The following is a 20140-nucleotide window of genomic DNA, read 5'->3' on the forward strand; positions in this document are numbered from 1 at the left end:
GACAAAAATCTGGAAACTACCTGAATAAAAAAAGATATTCCCTTGAACTTCATCAAAATCATATTCTATTTTTCCATAAGAAACATTTTATTACTGTAAAATAATATCTATATTTCATAAGTATACCTCTTAAATTAGAGTTTGGTTTTTAAAATTTATGTTTTTATTCTAATTCAGTTGGTCTTAAGAAAAATATTTTAATTAGCTTTGGAAACTATCAGTACATGATATCTAGTATTTCCTATATTTTTAATAACTTCTATCTCCTAGCAAAAATATGCAATGGACAATTTCTGTGTTCTAAATTCACACACACAAACAGAAAAGACATCTTAAAAAGTGATTTGTTCTCTTTTAAAGCAGAAGCCCAACCACCTGCTCTGAATCTAAAAGTTTCCTGAAAGCAATGAAGGGCCAGTTTATTATGAAGGTGTTGACAGCTGATTCTGTGGAGACTCTCACAGAAACAAAGAATAAATTTTAATCACACTTAATGCTAAAGTGATAGTAAGGTTGTGACAATATTCAAATGACTAATTTCATTAAATTAGCTACACTCAGGCTTAGCTTAGTTGTCCAGATTTATTATAAATACCCCAAAAGAAATAATTCAACTCTTCTGTTTTCTGTTTATTTTTTGTGGATGCTTAAAAGTAAAAATACATTTTAACTGAGTTTTTTTTTTTTTAAGCAATCAGTTTTCTTGTTTTATCACGATAAGACTGTAAAGTACCATAGCAGGTCACTGAATACTTGGCATTCATCTCTAGGCCTATAACCTAGTAGATTATTTTTTGTCTGTCTTTGGTGACAGTAACATAAATTTAGACCTGGAAAGGACCTTAGAGGTCATCTAGTCCAACCCAAGCATCTTTTACAACGAAATAAAGAAGTATGTTTATTTCACCATTTTGTACTTATATGCTGTGTATTTCCAGAAAAGCCTTTGAGACAGCTTAGAACAAAAGGCACAGACACTATAACACAAGGCCAAAATGACAGAATAATGAAGAGAAGGAGGTGGCAATTACATGGGAAGACCTAGGGAAGAAAACACTACCCTTCAGCCTAAAATGCAGTCCTAAGCCTCTTCTGATTGAAGGCCAAAAGGAAAATCAGAATTCAAACAGGTGTCGTTAGTTAATAAAATAGTATCTGCATATGTCAGCAGCTATTTTTTTGGTAACTCTAAACTCTTAAGCAAAATTTATAAGTCTTTCAGCAACAGACAATGGACAATGTCATAAAGGTAATCTTCAATAGCTATTTCAAAATTTTAAAGATGTAAGCACAAATGACCTTTGCTTCTAGGATGCTTTGTTGAAAGCTGCCTGCATGATGGTATATTATGTCTGCCTGAAGGTATTTTACTGGGACCTGGTTATATGACCTGGTGAAGAATGTAACCTTTGAGAACTTCGTAGAGCGAATGGTTAATATTTCTCTGATTTTGTTTTGTATTGAATTGGTATTTTACCCCTCATGGAGACTATATTTTCTGGGAAATGTACTGAAGTATGTAAAAAAGAATCTCAGGGCTAAAGTGTTGAGATAAATCACAAAGCAGAGGTTGTGTCTGAAGAACCAGGTGGTCGCACTGCACGACACAGCAAATAGAAATGTGGGTGAGCACTATACCAACAGACAAACGCCAGTGAGAGAGGGAACAGCAGTCACAAGATGGGTTTTTTTTTTTTTTTTTTGAGACGGAGTTTCACTCTTGTTACCCAGGCTGGAGTGCAATGGCGCGATCTCGGCTCACCGCAACCTCCGCCTCCTGGGTTCAGGCAATTCTCCTGCCTCAGCCTCCTGAGTAGCTGGGATTACAGGCATGCGCCACCATGCCCAGCTAATTTTTTGTATTTTTAGTAGAGACGGGGTTTCACCATGTTGACCAGGATGGTCTCGATCTTTTGACCTCGTGATCCACCCGCCTCGGCCTCCCAAAGGGGTTTTAATAGAGATAGTTAATTCAATATGTTCTAATACACTTATTGAACCTACATTTAATAGAATTGTTTTCCCTTCCTTACTTTGGCAAATTTGCATATTTTTATAGAGAACATGGTTTTACAGATGTCATTTTCAGACTTTAGAGTCAGGCCCATCACTGACACTCTATGAATTGGATGGCCTTGATATGTGGTCCATGTATTTTTCAATCAGGGATGGGAGCCTATCAAGTGAGTCAAAAGCTGATCTTTGTAGCTTTCATTATGAACACCTGACTGCTCTTCTTTTTGACTTTACCAAACAAATTGGTTGGGATTCTTAAATGCCAGGCATATTAATGTAAGAACTAAATACATTTTTAAAATACACACACACACACACACACACACACACACACACACACACACCACTCTCTATATTTACTCAGCAAATAAGCTGTGTTCCTGGGTCTGTGGAACAAATACGAAGTTTGAAGAGATTTGTAAATAACTTTTTCTTAATGAAAATAACTGTAGTAATTACTATTTTTAAAACCATCAGAATTTGAGCATAACACAGTTTCAATCTTGTCTCTTTTCCAACCCAACTTAAAGTCCTGTCCAACGATTCCATTTTACAGTCTGTTGAGTCACAAAATAAACATTTATATATTTTAAAGTATTTGATGAAGAAGGAAGAGGAGGGGGAGGAAGAAGAGAAGGAGGAGGAGGAAGAAGAGGAGTTGGGAAAATAACCAGGATTCTTGTTCTTGCCTTACTTTAGCTACCCTACAGCCAAATTCCTACTACCAAGCAGTCCTCAGACAACAATCTACCTATGCAACAGAATTTAATTTGTGTCCACTTGTATATATGAGAAAACTGCTCCTCCACTATGTCTTGGCAAACTCAGTTACACAGAAAACAGCTGGACTTGGTTCCGTAAAACTGCAGTGCTTAGGGATTTCCAGACTCCTAATAGTGGCAACTACCCAACACACATATTTGGCTGGCTAAGTATGGGGAAAATGTGCACATACAAGATTTTGGAAGACCTCTGGAGTCCAAATAGAATGGAAGTTTCCAGTCTAGATGACCTAGAGATTCCGCACCTATAGAGAAATTTGGCCAGTTTCTGCCTTACCCTTTATACTTCCCCCATTCTCCTCTCAGTCCTTTCATGATTCCTGCCAGGTCCATCAGTGTTTACATACTCTGCCCTCCCTGTCTGAAAAGTTTCCTTTCAGACCCATTCCTCAGTCATCTGTACTAAGCTTATAAAGGGGGTTTACGGATGTGATTAAATTAAGGGTCTTAAAATGGGGGGATTATCCAAGATGATCTGGGCAGCCCTAAATACAATCACATGTATTCCTGTAAGACTGAGGCAGAGGCCATTTTTTTAAAGACAGAAGTGGAGAAGACAATGGGACCATGGAGCCAGAGATTGGAGTGATGCAGCCGCAAGCCCAGGAAGGCCAGAACGCAAAGAGGTGAGAAATAGATTCTCTCCTAGAGCCATTAGAGGGAGCGTGGTTTTACTGACACTTTAATTTCGGCCCAGTTATGCTGATTTCAGACTTCTGATCTCCACAACTGTAAGAGAACACATTTCTGTAGATTGAAATCACTCAGTTCATGATAATTTGTCATAGCAGCCACAGAAAAGTAACACCACCCCCAAACTACAGCATCCCTTCTAGGTTACTTGCTGTCATTTGTGCAGTTTGTCAGCATTGAAATGGAGTACCTTTAAAGTATTGAGAAAGAAAGAAAGAGAGAGAGAAAGAAAGAAAGAAGAAAGAAAGAAAGAGAAAGAAAGAAAAAAGAAAGAAAGAAAGAAAGAGAAAGAAAAGAAAGGAAGGAAGGAAGGAAGGGGAAGGGGAAGGGAAGGGGAAAGAATGAAAAAGAGAAAGAAAGAAAAAAGAAAAAGAGAAACAAAAAGAAAGACGAGAGAGAGAGAGAAGGAGGGAGGGAAGGAAGGGAGGGAAGGAAGGGATGAGACCTGACAACAGAGCCAAGAAGGCCATAAAGGGATGGTTCTCATGCAAGTATGCCTGGTAATAAGAACCATCATCAGTGACTACAAAAACCACAACCTTGCACAAAGGCCATTGAAACCTTACACAAAAAAACACTTCTGTGAGAATATCTGCACAGAGACTACTTGCCCAAACTCAGCACCTTGTAGTCGAGGATAATTATCTCAAAATCATTACATAGTCTCCCACATTTTTTCTTTAGAAACCATTGTCTTCCTTTACTTCCTGTATACACACACAGTTCACTGTGGTACATGTATTCCCAAGGCAACGCCCTATCCCCAAATAAACATTATTTTATTTTAGAGTCCCTCTCTCTAAAGCTTGTCATTAATGGTATCCAGAAGTAGGACCTGAAGCCAGATCACTTCCAGAAGGAACTGGCAATTCTAGGAGCCAGTGTGGGACTCATATGAGCCCCTTGAGAGCTCTGCTTCCATGCTCACTTTTCCTGCCCTGCTCAGTCTTCTCTCAGGTGGATCGTCTCTCTTTTTTGTAGAGGCCTTTTTTTTCTTCATTAGGGATTTGGTTTTGTTAGAAGGCCACCTGCAATAAAACACCTTAACATCCCTCCTAGGATGACAAAAGACCTTTTATCTTTTCTGGCAATTCCTTTCTGCTATAAAGACAACTATCCCTCTGGCATCAGTACTCTGGTTTCTGCAAAATTTACATTCTGTCTCTGAGGCATGTCTTTTCTGATGAATTTACCCTTGTTTGCTTTTTGCATGCCTAATTTAATATTTTGTTTGATCTGCACACCTGGGTTAAAATTTTTGTGCACATTCTGATGTAGGTTTCATTCCATTAGTGATGCATATCTGCAAATGATTGGTTATTTCCCCCTGCTTGTTTCTGTAAATCTTCTGAGAACAAAACTAAACATTCTAAATGGTGGGTGCAGAATGACTAATTAAAAATCACTAAGGATGTCACAACCATCTAAAACACCAGTCCAAACTTGTGACCTTCTTTGACAAGATTTGTAGCATTTTCCTTGCTCTCTAGAGATTAATAAAAAATGGAATGGGATTTTTAAATAGTAAGGCATGCCCAGCTTTCTGGGGCTCCAGCCAGACACATGGCTCTTCCTCGTGCATATTGTTGGATCGATGGTCATCATGGGGATCACTTGAAATCTCCAAGCTTGTTTTTGCTCAGTATCAAATTAAGAGACCATACACTTAACATGTAGAGCCTTCAAAGTTCTCTAATGTTTTCCTACCTACTTTGAATCTACTGACTTTACTGCAGGTGTTGAAATAAAATTTACTGCTTATGTCATGCAAGCCAAGATTTTTAAAAAAGTCCTGAAGGTCTATCAAATAGACAGTTTTACAAATTATCATAGCTTCATGACAACCAACAACTTAGACACCTTCTGGAAATGTAAATTTACGTTTGCCTAACAACTGCTTAGGGTGATGGAACAAATAATTGAAGAATTGATATTCTAAAAGAAAAATATCTAAATAAATGTATATGAATGTTAGGCACTTAAATCAAAAAGGTCAAATCTCAGAGCAATAATATGTTGCTAATTAACATAAAAATTGCTTTGCATGCCATGCAGGGGCCAGAGAAAAACTGGAAAAAAAAAACTTGCTAAAATCCTTCCCTGCCCACATTGACTAGTTAAGTAAAATAGACCAGAAAACAATAATAGATTTTTTTCATTAAGATTTCAAGGCCACATGGAGATTTTGTTTTTCTTAGCAATTATCCTATTCCTAGCTAAAATGTAAACAATGGAATATTTAACCCTAAACTCACTTGAAAATGAAAAAAAGGAGGTAGCAAATTAGATTGAAAAATAAGCTGTATCTAAAATGTTGGTCCACAGACTTTGTAAGAGTATCCATAGGGGCAACAGAATTTAGTCATGTAAACAGGTCCTGTTTTGTCAGATATATAATTTGGAACCAACTGTCTTTCATAAATCAGTGTGAATATTACTATCTCATGACCAAAGTTCTAGAATGAAAGCTGTAAGATTTTTCATTGTGTGTGTATATGGCTTAGCACATGTTTTATGGTTTATGTTGTGTCTACCTGGTTAAATCGGAGGTAGACGGCCAGAAATCCCTTAAAAATTCTATTCAGATTGGTTTAGACAGATGCATGCTCATATGAAATATATAGTGATAAACCTAAAAGTATTTTAGTTCACATGGCTTAAGTAAATTTTTAATAAATCAAATGTCTTCAAAGTCATTGGCATACTTTTTTCCCTAAGGTTTACTGGTCAGACAGGATTATATTTGTCCTGCTGTATTTTTCAGGGTATCAGTATTTGACACAAAGTTTATAAAACTACGAAATCTGCCTGGAAACAGAATGTTCTTCATTTGTGTAAATCTTTGATATGTGAGAGTAATTGAATATTGCTTGTTTAATAAAAACAGCTACATTTTTTGAGTTATCAGCAAAATGTGCAAATATAAGTTTCTTATTTAGGAAAATACTTGACATTCACAGGCTATAAAAATGGTTAACAGAGAAAACACTTCAAATGGTGACTTGCTTTGTCTAATACCTTAGTTTTCATAAGTATCTAGGTATAAGTGTTAAAGATAAATAAATCAGATAAATATAAAAGAGAAATGTTTATGAATAAACTTTTTGTTTAATTTAAACTCTTAAAGTACTGTTGTGTTAAATTAAGTCATAAATACTAAATTTCTGGGTCATTTTCAAATAATATAGAAAACTGAAACAGAAATTGCTAAAGATTAATTTAATTTTGTTACTGGCTTCCTATATTTTATAGAAAGTCTAAATATATTTGGGTCTATTCAGACATAGCAAGTTATGTTCTTTTGAATCATGCTTCTAAAATTATATAATAATTTTTAACATAATACTGATTTGTGGCTGGGCATGGTGGCTCATGCCTGTAATCCCAGTACTTTGGGAGGCTGAGACGGGTGGATCATGAGGTCAGGAGTTTGAGACCAGCCTGGCCAAGGTGGTGAAACCCCATCTCTACTAAAAATACAAAAATTAGCCAGGCACAGTGGCAGGGACCTGTAATCCCAGCAGGAAGCTGGGATTCTACTCTGCAAGCTGAGGCAGGAGAATCACTTGAACCCAGGAGGTGGAGGTTGCAGTGAGCCAAGATCACGCCACTGCACTCTAGCCTGGGTGACAGAGCAAGACTTAATTTCAAAAAAAAAAAAAGTAAAATTACAATTAATATACAATTCTGCATATAAAGTATATCAAAAACGAAATATATTTCTAATGAAAAATTGTAAGAAAAGCAAAGAAGTGTTCTTCATTGAGAAGAAGAATAATTTTGTCTAATTTGGAATTTATTTAAAGGTTGTTTCTAAATAAAAATTTGGAAAACCATAAAAACATGGTAAAAACGACAAGTAAGTAGAAGAGAGAAATGTGAAGAAAGTTATGGGCATGAAAATGTATTTTTGGTAAGAATGGCTGAAAAGAGAATAAATTTTATGAGAAAGAACATTATGTGGTAAATGTTTGTCCTGAAGTAAAATGACTGGGTATGTTATTAATGTTTCAAAAATTATATAAATTAACAAGAATGTAATATGTCACCAGTCATGTTTTCTGCTGTGTTAACTCTTGTTTATAGCTATATTTGTGGTTATATTTTTGATGTGAGTATTCTAAAGATTATGTGAAATGTATAAAAGTCTGATAGTCCCAATGTGATGGTATCATTCATAATTTGGGTTTTATTTTAAAAAACTAAATTTCCTTTTCAATTATAAATTTTCATTATCTTTTTATCCATAGTTGTTCAAAGTTTTTGTCACTCACAGTTTTTGTTTTGAATTCTCTAGAGGCATCTGCAATCAGATTCATGGAAAATACTCTAATAAGCACTCTTAAATGGAAGTTCCTAATAACTTTAAGATGAATGAACTAAATAAAAAATTTTAAACTGTAATGAAAAAACTGATGAAGTCATGAAACTGCTAATCAAGGTCAAGCTGAACAAAATTTAATCACATGAGATTAAAGTACCTGATGAAAATAACATTTTTATGACTTGTTTGAAACATTGTTGATTCTTATTTAATTTTCCAGATTTATGGAAATTTTCTCTCTTAAGCTTTTTGTAGTGTACAGCAGTTTGGTACAACATACTTTTTATGAACAAACGTGGAAATATTTGTTTTTTTCTATCTACTTGATCCCTCCAAATGTAGAAATTATTCATGAGTAATCCTATTTTTCCTGGTCATATGGTTATTTGCATAAGTTCAATGAAAATTTGCTATCTCTTTATAGAAGGATACAATTGAAAACATTGGTTATATTACCAAGGCTTTAAACAGAATATAATATTTGAGTATATGCACAGAATGTCTGCCTTCAAAGGTTCCCAGCCTTACAGCGAGTAAAAATTGTCACTTCCTGGCACGGCTAGGAACCTTAAGAATGTACATAAAATCTGCCTTGGCTAAGCTTCCCAGGCTCAAGAGGTTTTTAAATCCGAGATTCTTATGTGATCAATATAGAGAGAAAAAGCCGTTTCTAAAAAAAGTCTTAAATACATCTGCTATTAGATTGTGGCTTTGCGACTATATTCACGTTCTTGTTATCTACCTATAGACCAGATTAGACACTGAATTTTTTATATTCCTCCAATCTAACTTTATTCCACAGAATTACCAAAAATGGGACCAGCTGTGTTCTTGAAATGCTGTAAGTTGAAATTAGATTAATTTTAAAAAGCAAATTTCATACCTGGTATGTGGGCCACACAAAATGTCATCAAACTGCTCAATGCCATAACCAGAGACATTCAAACTGCAAACTAGGATGAGAAACTGATGTTTACACACAGTAGATGGCTTTTCCCAAGATGCTGATACAAAACTCCAAATCACAATGAGACATCTACTCTTCTTAATGGCTTCTTTGCATGACAGGATGATAATCATTTGATGTATTAAATCAGTTTACTTTAAGACTAGATTAATGGCTCAAAATTATTATGCAAATTGAGATTCTAATATTACTATTAATTTTTCTTTGCATTTTACCTTTGAAAACTTTGTATCTATTACTTGTTAAATTTCTGCAGGACAACTCCTAACAGAATAATGCTGGCCAGCAATTTTAAATGATAGCCAAAGACTACAAAACAAACAAAATTGAACTTAATAATGGACTCCAGGAAGCCTGAGTGCCACTCACTACAAACTTCCCTTGATGTTCAAATATAGCAAATGAGTTTTAACACTGACCCTTAGTAACCTTACTGCCTCCAATATGAAATCAGACTCACAACCCAGGACAGACCCATCCCAGCACTGAGAGGCAACTGAAACCTAACTACAGGACGACTGAGCGGTGACACCTTTAGGGAAAGATCTTGGTCAAAAGAGAAAAATGTGAAAGTGTTCAGAATCAAAATAGAGTCATTTATTTTAAAAATAAAAATAGAGCATGCCAAATGCAGCCGGAGAAGGCCATGAAGGAGAATTCTCATGCACAGATGCCTGTTAACAAGAACTATCACAAAAGACTGCAAAAACCACAATCTTGCCATTGCAACCTTACACAGAAAAAAACACTTCTTGCCATTGCAACCTTACACAGAAAAAAACACTTCTTGCCATTGCAACCTTACACAGAAAAAAACACTTCTACAAGGACATATGTCCAGCAAATACCTGTCCAACCTTGGACTGGCACCACCCTTGTTGATCCTTGTAATCAATGATAACTATGTCAAAGCAATTGTGTAATCCTCCAGCTTTTTTCTTTAAATACCTTTGTCTTCCTTTACCTCCCTGAATGCATACATAGTGGACTATGGCACATGTATTGTTACTGAAATACGCCATCCGCATCCCACTTTTCTTTTAGAGAGTCTCTTTCTGTTATTTAGGTTGACACACCTTGCATCTACTGATTGATAATATTTTATTTTCCAGGATGCATTTATTATTGTTGTAATTAAGTAGTAATTGCGCAATCATTTGCTTAACACCTGTAACTTCCTTCTTGACAGTACATTTGTTGAGGTCAAGTAATGTATCTGTTTTAATCATCCTCTAGTACTATAGGAGCTCAATGCATATTTGTTATGTGAGTGAATATATGACTGATACTAAAGTAACCTAAAAAATAATTTATGGCAATGATTTACCTTTCTCAGCACTGGTCCTTATAAATGTTACGTGAATCATTCCAAAACAGTACTGACTCTAGTAACAAATCCCATGAATGTGTAATTTCATTTCAATGCTGATTTGGCCCAGTTTTAAACAGCATCTGAATGATACTCTGTAATGGAGTCCTATCCAAGTTCCCATTAAAAAAGAAAGAAAAAAATCAGTAAAACAAAGCAAACAATGTAAACTTAAAACAACACTAATTACTAGAACTGACACTCAGTATGCAGAGTAATCTCGAAGGAAGTTTTTACCAACTATAAGAGCAATTAAATTACACTGTCCCATCCACATTTTATTTTATGAAATGGAAGAATTTCCTCAATACGAAAATCATGTAAGAAGGTAGTTGCCTCTCCCCAGCCTGTCCCCTGAGTCAGACTCTTGGAGTGTCCCAGAAAATGGGCACTTACTCCTTTACAGCTCTATTCTTACTTTTTGAGGGGCCAGAGACTGGCCAATCTCACATATCTTATACACTAAGCTCCTTAGAAAATAGAGGATACAATGAAAACAGACCAACAAACAGATGTATCAGGTGCCTGTCAGGCCTGAGCACACCCTGGGAGAGGAGGCAGCAGAATTGCCAGTCCAGCAATTTGTGTCTCCAGTGGCCCAGGTCTTAGCCACATGACCTCCCTGGCATTCTTCTCTCTTGTCTTCCTTCCCTCCAAGCATGAACTCAGCCTCTTTTCTTTCCTTCCTTCCCTATGTTATACAGTGTTATTTCATACAATGGGATTTTAATAAGTTTGGGGAACAACAGAGGAGGATTATAAAGCAAAACAGGAAACTACTGATAAGCAACTTGCATCATACCAACTGGCCATTTAAGATTATTTTCCAAGTAAAATACAGCCTTCCTTTAGAACCTCTACCCAGAAAGCAATCACATGAATAATTTATAAAGCAGCACTCATTCTTGCCGTCACCAGCACCCTGCATTATACATGCATGCTAGATATTGTGTATATCTTGTGCAACAAGCCAGACTAGATATTACAGGTCTCCACTTTGGCCTAGCTGAGCTATTCCAATAAATACTTGCTCACTACTGAGAGGAGCTACGCATATCAACCTTATCTCTACCGCAGATCAGAGAAAGGGCCTCAGCCGATTTCTCAAAGGTAGAAGAATAAACTAATTTTAAAAAGATCATTTCCTGTTAGATATTATTGATATGAGTTGGTGGTATCCCCATCCAAATTTCTTCTTGAATTGTAGCTCCCATAATTCCCATGTGTCCTTGGGGGACCCAGTAGGAGATAATTGAACCATGGGGGGTGGGTTTTTCCACGTGCTGTTCTTGTGATAGTGAGTAAGTCTCACAAGATCTGATGGGTTTATAAGGGGCGGTTCCCCTGTACACACTCCTGCCTGCCACCATATGAGACATGGCTTTACTCCTCCTTCACCTTCTGCCATGATTGTGAGGCCTCCCCAGCCATGTGGAACTGTGCGTCCATTAATCTCTTTTCCTTTGTAAATTACCCAGTCTCGGATATTTCTTCATAGCAGTATAAAAATGCACTAAGACAGTAATTGGTACTGGTAGAGTAGGATACTGCTATTAAGATACCTGAAAATGTGGAAGTGACTTTGGAACTAGGTAACAAGCAACGTTGGAACAGTTTGGAGGGCTCAGAAGAAGAGAACGATGTGGGAAATTTTGGAACTTCCTAGAGACATGTTGACTGGCTTTGACTAATGTGCTGATAGTGACAAACACTAAAGTCCAGGCTGGAGATGGAGATGAGGAGCTTGGGGGAACTGGAGCAAAGGTGACTCTCATTATGCTTTAGCAAAAGCTCCTGCCCCAGACATCCATGGAACTTTGAACTTGAGAGAGATGATTTAGGGTAACTGGTGAAAGAAATTTTTAAGCAGCAAGTGTTTAAGAGGAAGCAGAGCATAAGGGTTTGGAAAATTTGCAGCTTGACAATGCAACAGAAAAGAAAAATACATTTTCTGGGGAGAAATTAAAGCCTGCTGTAGAAATTTACATAAGTAACAAGGAGCCAAATATTAATCACCAAGACAATGGGGCAAATGTCTCCAGGACATGTTAGACCTTCAGACCTTCACACCTTCTCACCTTCAGGGAAGTTCTTTCCATCACAGGCTCAAAAGCCTAGGAGGGAAAAATGGTTTCCTGGGCCAGGGCCAGGTGCCCCTGCTGTGTGCAGCCTAGAGACTTGGTGCCCTGCATTCCAGCCACTCCAGCCACGGCTTGGATGGGAGACAGCAGGGTACAGCTTAGGCCATGGCTTTGGAGAATGCAAGTCCCAAGCTTTGGAAACTTCCACATGATGTTGAGCCTGCAGGTGCACAGAAGTCAAGAATTGAAGTTTGGGAGCCTCCACCTAGATTTCAGAGAATGTATGGAAACACCTGGATGTCCAGGCAGAATTTTGCTGTGGGGGGTGCAGGGACTCATGAAGAACAACTGCTAGGGTAGTAGAGAAGGGAAATGTAGGCTCTGCTCCCCAGACAGAGTCCCTACTGGGGCACTGCCTAGGGGAGCTGTGAGAAGAGGGTCACCGTCCTCCAGACCCCAGAATGGCAAATCCACCAACAGCTTATACTGTGTACCTAGAAAAGCCACAAACAATGCCAGCCAGTGAAAACGACCAGGAGGGAGGCTATACCCTGCAAAGCCAGAGGGGCAGAGATGCCCAAGGTTGTGGGAGACCACCACTTGCATCGGTGTGACCTGCATGTGAGACTTGGAGTCAAAGGAGATCATTTTGGAAGTTTAATGTTTAGTGACTGCCCTACTGTTTTTCAGACTTGCATGCAGCCTGTAGCCTCTTTGTTTACACCAATTTCTCCCTGTACCCAAATACATTGAGGGTACCTAAGTATGTATGTACCGCCATTGTATGCAGGAAGTAATTAACTTGCTTTCAGTTTTACAGGTTCACAGGTGGAAGGTACTTGTCTCAGATGAGCCTTTGGACTGTGGACTTTTGAGTTAATTCTGAAATGAGTTAAGATGTTAGGGGACTGTTGGGAAGGCATGATTGATTTTGAAATGTGAGAACATGTAATTTGGGAGGTGCCAGGGGAAAAACGATATAGTTTGGCCATATAATTATCCTTACCCAAATCTCATCTTGAATTGTAGCTCCCATAATCCCCACATGTCATGAGAGGGACCCATTGGGAGGCAACTGAATCATGGGAATGGGTTTTCCCTGTGCTGTTCTCACAACAGTGAATAACTCACAAGGTCTGATGGTTTTATAAAGAGGAGATCCCCTGCACATGCTCTCTCACTTGCCTGCCACCATGTAAGACATGTCTTTGCTCCTCCTTCACCTTCCACCATGATTGTGAGGCCTCTCCAGCTATGTGGAACTGTGAGTCCATTAAACCTTTTTTTTCTTTATAGTCTCAGGTATTTCTTCACAGCAGTATAAATATGGACTAATACAACATCAAACCCTGGTTTGGAGTAAATATCACTACTTTCTAGGTAAACAGTATGGGGAAAATATAACAGAAAAAAAATTCTAAAAATAATCCTGCATACCAGAAAAAGGGAAACTCTATGCTGAAGTCTCAGGGGGAGAAAACATATTTAAAAATATATGATTGTCAAACCACAAGAAACTATAGAACATTGCTTTAAACTATTTGTCTATGAACAGTATGTAGAAACACATCATTGAGGAAATAAGTGATGAAGGCTACAATGTCACAAGAGGCTCATATCACAAAACAGGAGATAGCTGAGATGAGGCTTCTAAGAAAGTGAAGTGCAAGGGCAGATTTTCCATCCACAGGGAAATCCACGGAGAAGGAAACTGACATGCTGAAAATTTCAAGCAGTAATTGAATCAGAGCTCTGGGGGGCAAAGAAAGAGATAAACTCATGACAGAGAAGAAGGCAGATGGGTATGCCAGAGACCACAGTTTGTGTCCTGGGGAAAGACGCAAGGGCAATGAGACCTGAAACAATCAAAGCTATCACTGAAGCACGAATAATAAAAGCACCAATCAGATTCTAATCGGGGAGGGGGTTAAGCAACAAGGAAGAGTTATCCATATTTAAACAACAACTAGTCAAACTCCTGAATTTCACAAATAAAGAAAAAAAATTCTTAAAAATAAAATGTCAGGCTTATATAAGACTTTTCTTCTTCTCTGTTAACATTATTAGAAGACATTAAGATTTTAAGAGAATAAATATGATCAAGAAGATCATATATATCAGGTTGTCTTTTACCTGAATACAAAGTGATGGCATCTGCATATCCGGTACTAATTTGTCCTTTCAATAAAAATTTACTCAAAGACCTATGGGTACATATTAGATAAATAATCAAAATTTATGTTTCAAGAATTAGGAAGTTGTGAAGTCAAAATCTTGCAAGGGAACAACTGATTCAGTTAATTGAAAGATTTATTTTTCATATTTTATGATTATTTACTACAACAATATTGTTAAAGTATTTTCAATATTGTTGAATTATAAAATAAAAATAAATATTTAACAATACCCTAATTAAAACTGTAATGATGTTCCAACTTACAAAACAAGATAGTAAGAATTATCAGTAAGAAAGTAAGAATTTTAATACTATCTCAAAATAAAGGATACGGAAGGTGTCAGGGCAAGAGAAAGGAAAAACCTTCTATAGTCTTTATTTTGAGATAGTATTAAAACTTTCTATAGGCTTACTCAAAATGTCCAGATTCTGACCACATTTGAACATGAGCTCCTCCAACTTGATGATTCCTAGTGTAAGCCACACTTATTTCCTCTTGTGATTATTGCAAAAGCCTCTTAACTGGTCTCCTAGCTTCTGCCATTGATTCCTTTCAGCCATACACAAGTGCCAGAGAGATCTCAGAAATGCAATTCAGATATCACTTCTCTGCTTAAAATATTTCAATGTTGTTCCCCTCTATGTGTTTATGTATTCATCTTTGACTCCCACTGTTAAGCGAGAACATGCAGTATTTGGTTTTTTGTTCCTGCATTAGTTTGCTAAGGATAATGACTTCCAGCTCCATCTGTGTTTCTACCAAGGGCATGATTTCATTTTTCATGGTTGCATAATATGCCATGATATATAGGTACCACATTTTCTTCATTCTATCATTGATGGGCATTTATGTTGATTTCATGCCTTTGCTACCGTGAATACTGCTGTAATAAACATATGCATGTATATGTCTTTATGATAGAACAATTTATATTCCTTTGGGTATATACCCAGTAATGGGATTGTTGGGTCAAACAGTAGTTCTCTTTTTAAGTCTTTGAGGAATCATCACACTGTCTTCCACATGATTGGACTAATTTACACTCCCACCAACAGTAAAGAAATGTTCCTTTTTCTCCACAACATTGCCAGCACCTGTTATTTTTTGACTTTTTAATATAACAATTTTGAATGGTGTGAGATGGTATCTTACTGTAGTTTTGATTTGCATTTCAAATCAAAGAGTGCCTCTCATCTGAGCTTTGCCTTCAAGACAACCCCACCAACTTATAAGACAGGGAAAAATCACCTTGCACCTTCCAAACTGGCTTGTTTTCCAGCTGACTAGCACTGAGTCACCCTAGTTAATAATGTGAGAGAAGAAGAATCGCTCAGCTGAATCCTGCCAGAATTTCTTACCTATAGAATCCATGAGATATAAGGAAGTGGTTGTTGTTTCACCTTATTAAATTTGGGGTCATTTCTTAAGCAGCAGTAGCAACTGTAAGACTGACTCAGCTCTACTGCCACCAATCTCTATCATCCTTTCCTCATTTATTTCCTCAGATGTACCATCTTTTAACAAGTAATTAGCAAAAACGGCAATAACTTTGGCACCAACCTAATATTTGTAAAGAAACTATAAGCAAGTTCACAAAAGTTGAAATAAATCAGGTATGATAAACAAAGATGAACTATACCACTAACTATTTAAAGAAAGACTCTAACATTGAAATTACCAAAGAAAATAAAAGAAATCTCAGCTGAAAACGAAACAAAAAATCAAATTCTATTACCCTAATCTATTTCCAGGAAGTATACAAACTGTTACTGTAAGTTCAACAATATTAAAATGTACTAAGATTAATAAAGTAAACAACAAAGACTATTTATAACATCATTGATTTCACATAAAGTAGAATTTAAAGGAAAAGGTATCACATGGAAAACAATAAAATATTTATTCTTACAAAGCAAAACAGTAAATGAATGTCACATTTAATTGTGAAATCACTAGCATGTCTCTCTGTTATGACTTATTAAATAAAGGATAAAATTTGAGCATTATACTGTATAAGATTTTTAATACATATATATAAGAATATGTGAAACAGTATTTTTTCATGTTTCCACTGAAAATTTTTTAAATAGATTACATAAAACCTCAATATATTTTTTTTAAAATAAAAACCATATAGGTTACATTACCTACTCAAAATTCAATTACATTAGAAATTAAGAGAAAGTTAAACGGAACAACCAGCACCCCCAGTATCACCCTCTTCAATGTATTTAAAAATAGATTCATATAAATTATTTCTTTCTTAAAACAATGAAATCTAATTAATTATTAGAAAGATAACCTCAAACTGAACTCAGAAGAAGATGCAAAGCATCTTCAAAGTCAGAAAATGTGCTTTAAAAGCTTCTTGTACTTTGAAACTCTCTGACTTCCCATTTTAATCTTAGTTGAAGAAAACACCCTGATTTTTAAGTTTTTGTGTGATTAGATTAGGCTTGCCCAGATACTCTTCTTGTCTTAAAGCTGATTATTAGCCTCAGTTACATCTGCAAGACTCCTTTGCCATGTAAGGTATCAACAGAGTAACATGAGGGAATGACGGTCATAGGCGCTGTCTTAGAATTCTTCCTACTACAACCTCTGTTCATTTATTTTGAATCCTCAGAGTTTATGGAGCTCCTACTATTTTCTAGGTCTTTGCAATAGGAGTACAGCAGTCAACAAGAACAAACATGGTTCTGGTCCTTGGAGCAGAATTTAACTCAAACATGATTCTGGTCCTTGGAGTAGAAAGTTAATGCTGAAACTTTAATGAATGGGTGGGTAGATAGATGCACAAAGGTCTAAATGCACATTCAGAGAAAAGCAAGAGAAGACTGAGACTCAATATTACTGAGTATGTTTTAAAGGCTCATGTATCATCTTAAATGATAATGTTGCTCAATTTCTGATGAGGAGACTAATTCATCAATATCTCTGTTATCACTGACTGATGACCTCACATAATAAAAGATCTTGACTAGAGTGTACATTAATAATTAACGTAATGGGTAATGTATCAAGAGTGCATATGGAAGGTAATAAAAAGGTATAAATTAGAATTTTAAAGAATTTTGTGTTAAAAATATATTAAAATACTTTATGTTCAAAATTTATATATTTATTTCAATTTTTACATGGTTCATCTGTTACAGGCCATTATGACTTACATTTTAAAAATAAGAAAACTTTTGTTTAGAGAATAGTGTTAATAAATAGTTTTTCTGTTCATTATTTCTGTGGACTTTTGTCCACCACAACCTATTTAAAAAAGTTACTATAGGCTGGGTGCAGTAGCTCATGCCTGCAATCCCAGCACTTTGGGAGGCCAAGGCGGGCGGATCACCTGAGGTCAATAGTTTCAGACCAGCCTAGCCAACATGGCGAACCTCTGTCTCTACTAAAAACACAAAAATTAGCTGGGTGTGGTGTCTGGTGCCTCTAATCCAAGCTACTGGGGAGGCTAAGGAAGGAGTGTCACTTGGACCTGGGAGGCGGAGGTTGCAGTGAGCTGAGATCATGCCACTGCACTCCAACCTGGGCAGCAAGATTGAAACTCCACCCAAGCAAACAAACAAAAACCCAAACAAATAAAAAAAAAATTACCATAACTATTTTTCTTTTGACTATAGCCTGGAAAAGTAACTTTTTCCCCCAACTTAAGGTACGTGGAGACTTATCTCTATCCAAGCTTTGAGTGTAAGCATATAAAAAGTAATTTTCAAACCATTTAAATTGGGTGATGAGTAGACAGAGAGAAAAGGATGTAGCATTGATTACAGTCTAGGGACATTAAAAAAAAAGTAATTTTCAGTTTCTTGAGACTGACTTGATGAAAAGGCATATAGTGTTCCCCTCAAAAAATGTCTGACAAGTGCGAACATTAAAATAACTAAACTGAAGGGACATATTTAACTTAACATTTAAGCTTTATAAATAAAAAATTAAAAATAGTATAGAATTTAACTCAAAAATTTCAAAATGATACAGTAAAACATAGAAGTAAAATTAAAAGGGATACTAATTACACATTAAGTTAAAAGGTAATAAATTATAAACAAAAACAGTAAATATCTACATATACAAGAGTTCATTAACAAATAACCCATAATACAGGAAAATTTGACAAATGTCATAAAAATAAAAACTGAGAAAACATTAAATTTAAAGTGAAAAAACATATAAAAATGTAGAAAATTTTTTAAAGACAAAAAATACTATATTAGAAAATTAATACATGTTTCACCAAAACGTACTGCTTAAATCTTAATTTAATTTTTGAAATAGTAAATTGGTTGCATGTATCAATTTTTGCAAGAAGCATAAAACATTATTTTTAAAATCTTAATTAATGTCCCTATAACCAGTGTTTTTAGTGAGTATCTGTTTAAGAAATTTTATAAAATGAACCCCAAACTATGAAATATGTATAAAGTTATAAAAAGTGGCTTCCTTTCAGTTAATTTTTCAAAGCAAACATAACTATTACCAACTCTTGATTAAGTTAACATAAAAAGAATAAAATTACCAAACAGTACTTCTCATAAACATAGTTAAAATATTCTTAACTAAAAGAAAAAGTAACTGAATTCTACGCTTACTAAGAAATCACCCACCCCAATGACTTGGCATACAAATTTAGGTATACAAAGATTTAATACTAGGAAATGTACATTCCTATAATGCAACACAACAATAAAGCTGTTTATTTACTTTGTATTGCACATTTACTGCTTTCAAATTCATATATTGAAATGCTAACCACCAATGTGAGGGTGTTTGAAGGTGGGGCTTTGAAAGAAAGTCATTACAGGGGTCATGCAAGTCCAAAATCCAGTGGGGCCATCAAATTTTAAAGTTTCAAAATGATCTCCTTTGACTCCATTTCTCACATCCTGGTCACACTGATTCAAACGGTAGCTTCCCATGGTCTTCAGTAGCTCCACCCCTGTGGCTTTGCAGGGTACAGCCTCCCTCCTCACTGCTTTCGCTAACTGGCCTTGAGTGACTGGGCTTTTCCAGGTGCACTGTGCAAACTGTCCACGGATCTACCATTCTGGGGTTCTGGAGGACAGTGGCCCTCTTCTCACAGCTTCATTAGGCAGTGCCCCAGTTGAGATTCTGTGTGGGGGCTCTGATCCCACATTTCCCTTCCACACTGTCCTAGCAGAGGTTCTCCATGAGGGCCCACCCCTGCAGGAAACTTTTGCCTGGGAATTTAGGAATTTCCATACATCTTCTGAAATCTAGGCAGAGGTTCCCAAACCTCAGTTCTTGACTTCTGTGTACCCAGAGGTTCAACACCTGGAAGCTGCCAAGGATTGGGGCTTGCAGCCTCTGAAATCACAGTGTGAGCTGTACATTGGCTCCCTTCAACCATGGCTGGAGCAGCTGGGACACAGGACACGGGGTCCCTAGGCTGCACACAGCACAGAGACCCTGAGCCCAGCCAAGAAAACCATTTTTTCCTTCTGGGCCTTCCAGGCCTGTGATGGGAGGGGCTGCTGTGAAGGTCTCTGACATGGCCTTGAGATATTTTCCCCATGGTCTTGGGGATTACCATTAGGCTCCTTGCTACTTATGCAAATTTCTGCAACTAGCTTGAATTTCTCTTCAGAAAATGGGATTTTCTTTTCTATAGTATAGTCAGGCTGCAAATTTTCCAAACATTTATGCTCTGCTTCCCTTACAAAACTGAGTGCTTTTAACAGCACCAAAGTCACATCTTGAA

The 20140-nt window shown here is 36.5% G+C and overlaps 1 protein-coding gene across 2 annotated transcripts in view; it reads right to left on the reverse strand.

The window, feature by feature from the left end:
* GPC5 (glypican 5) overlaps nt 1-20140 on the reverse strand; it is a 1393669-nt gene that overhangs the window by 908095 nt on the left and 465434 nt on the right. The gene's annotated exons all lie outside the window — the stretch shown is intronic.

This window comes from Aotus nancymaae, unplaced genomic scaffold, assembly GCF_030222135.1.
Source record: "Aotus nancymaae isolate 86718 unplaced genomic scaffold, 86718_ANA_hifiasm-v0.15.2.pri h1tg000048l, whole genome shotgun sequence".
Lineage (NCBI taxonomy): Eukaryota > Metazoa > Chordata > Mammalia > Primates > Aotidae > Aotus > Aotus nancymaae.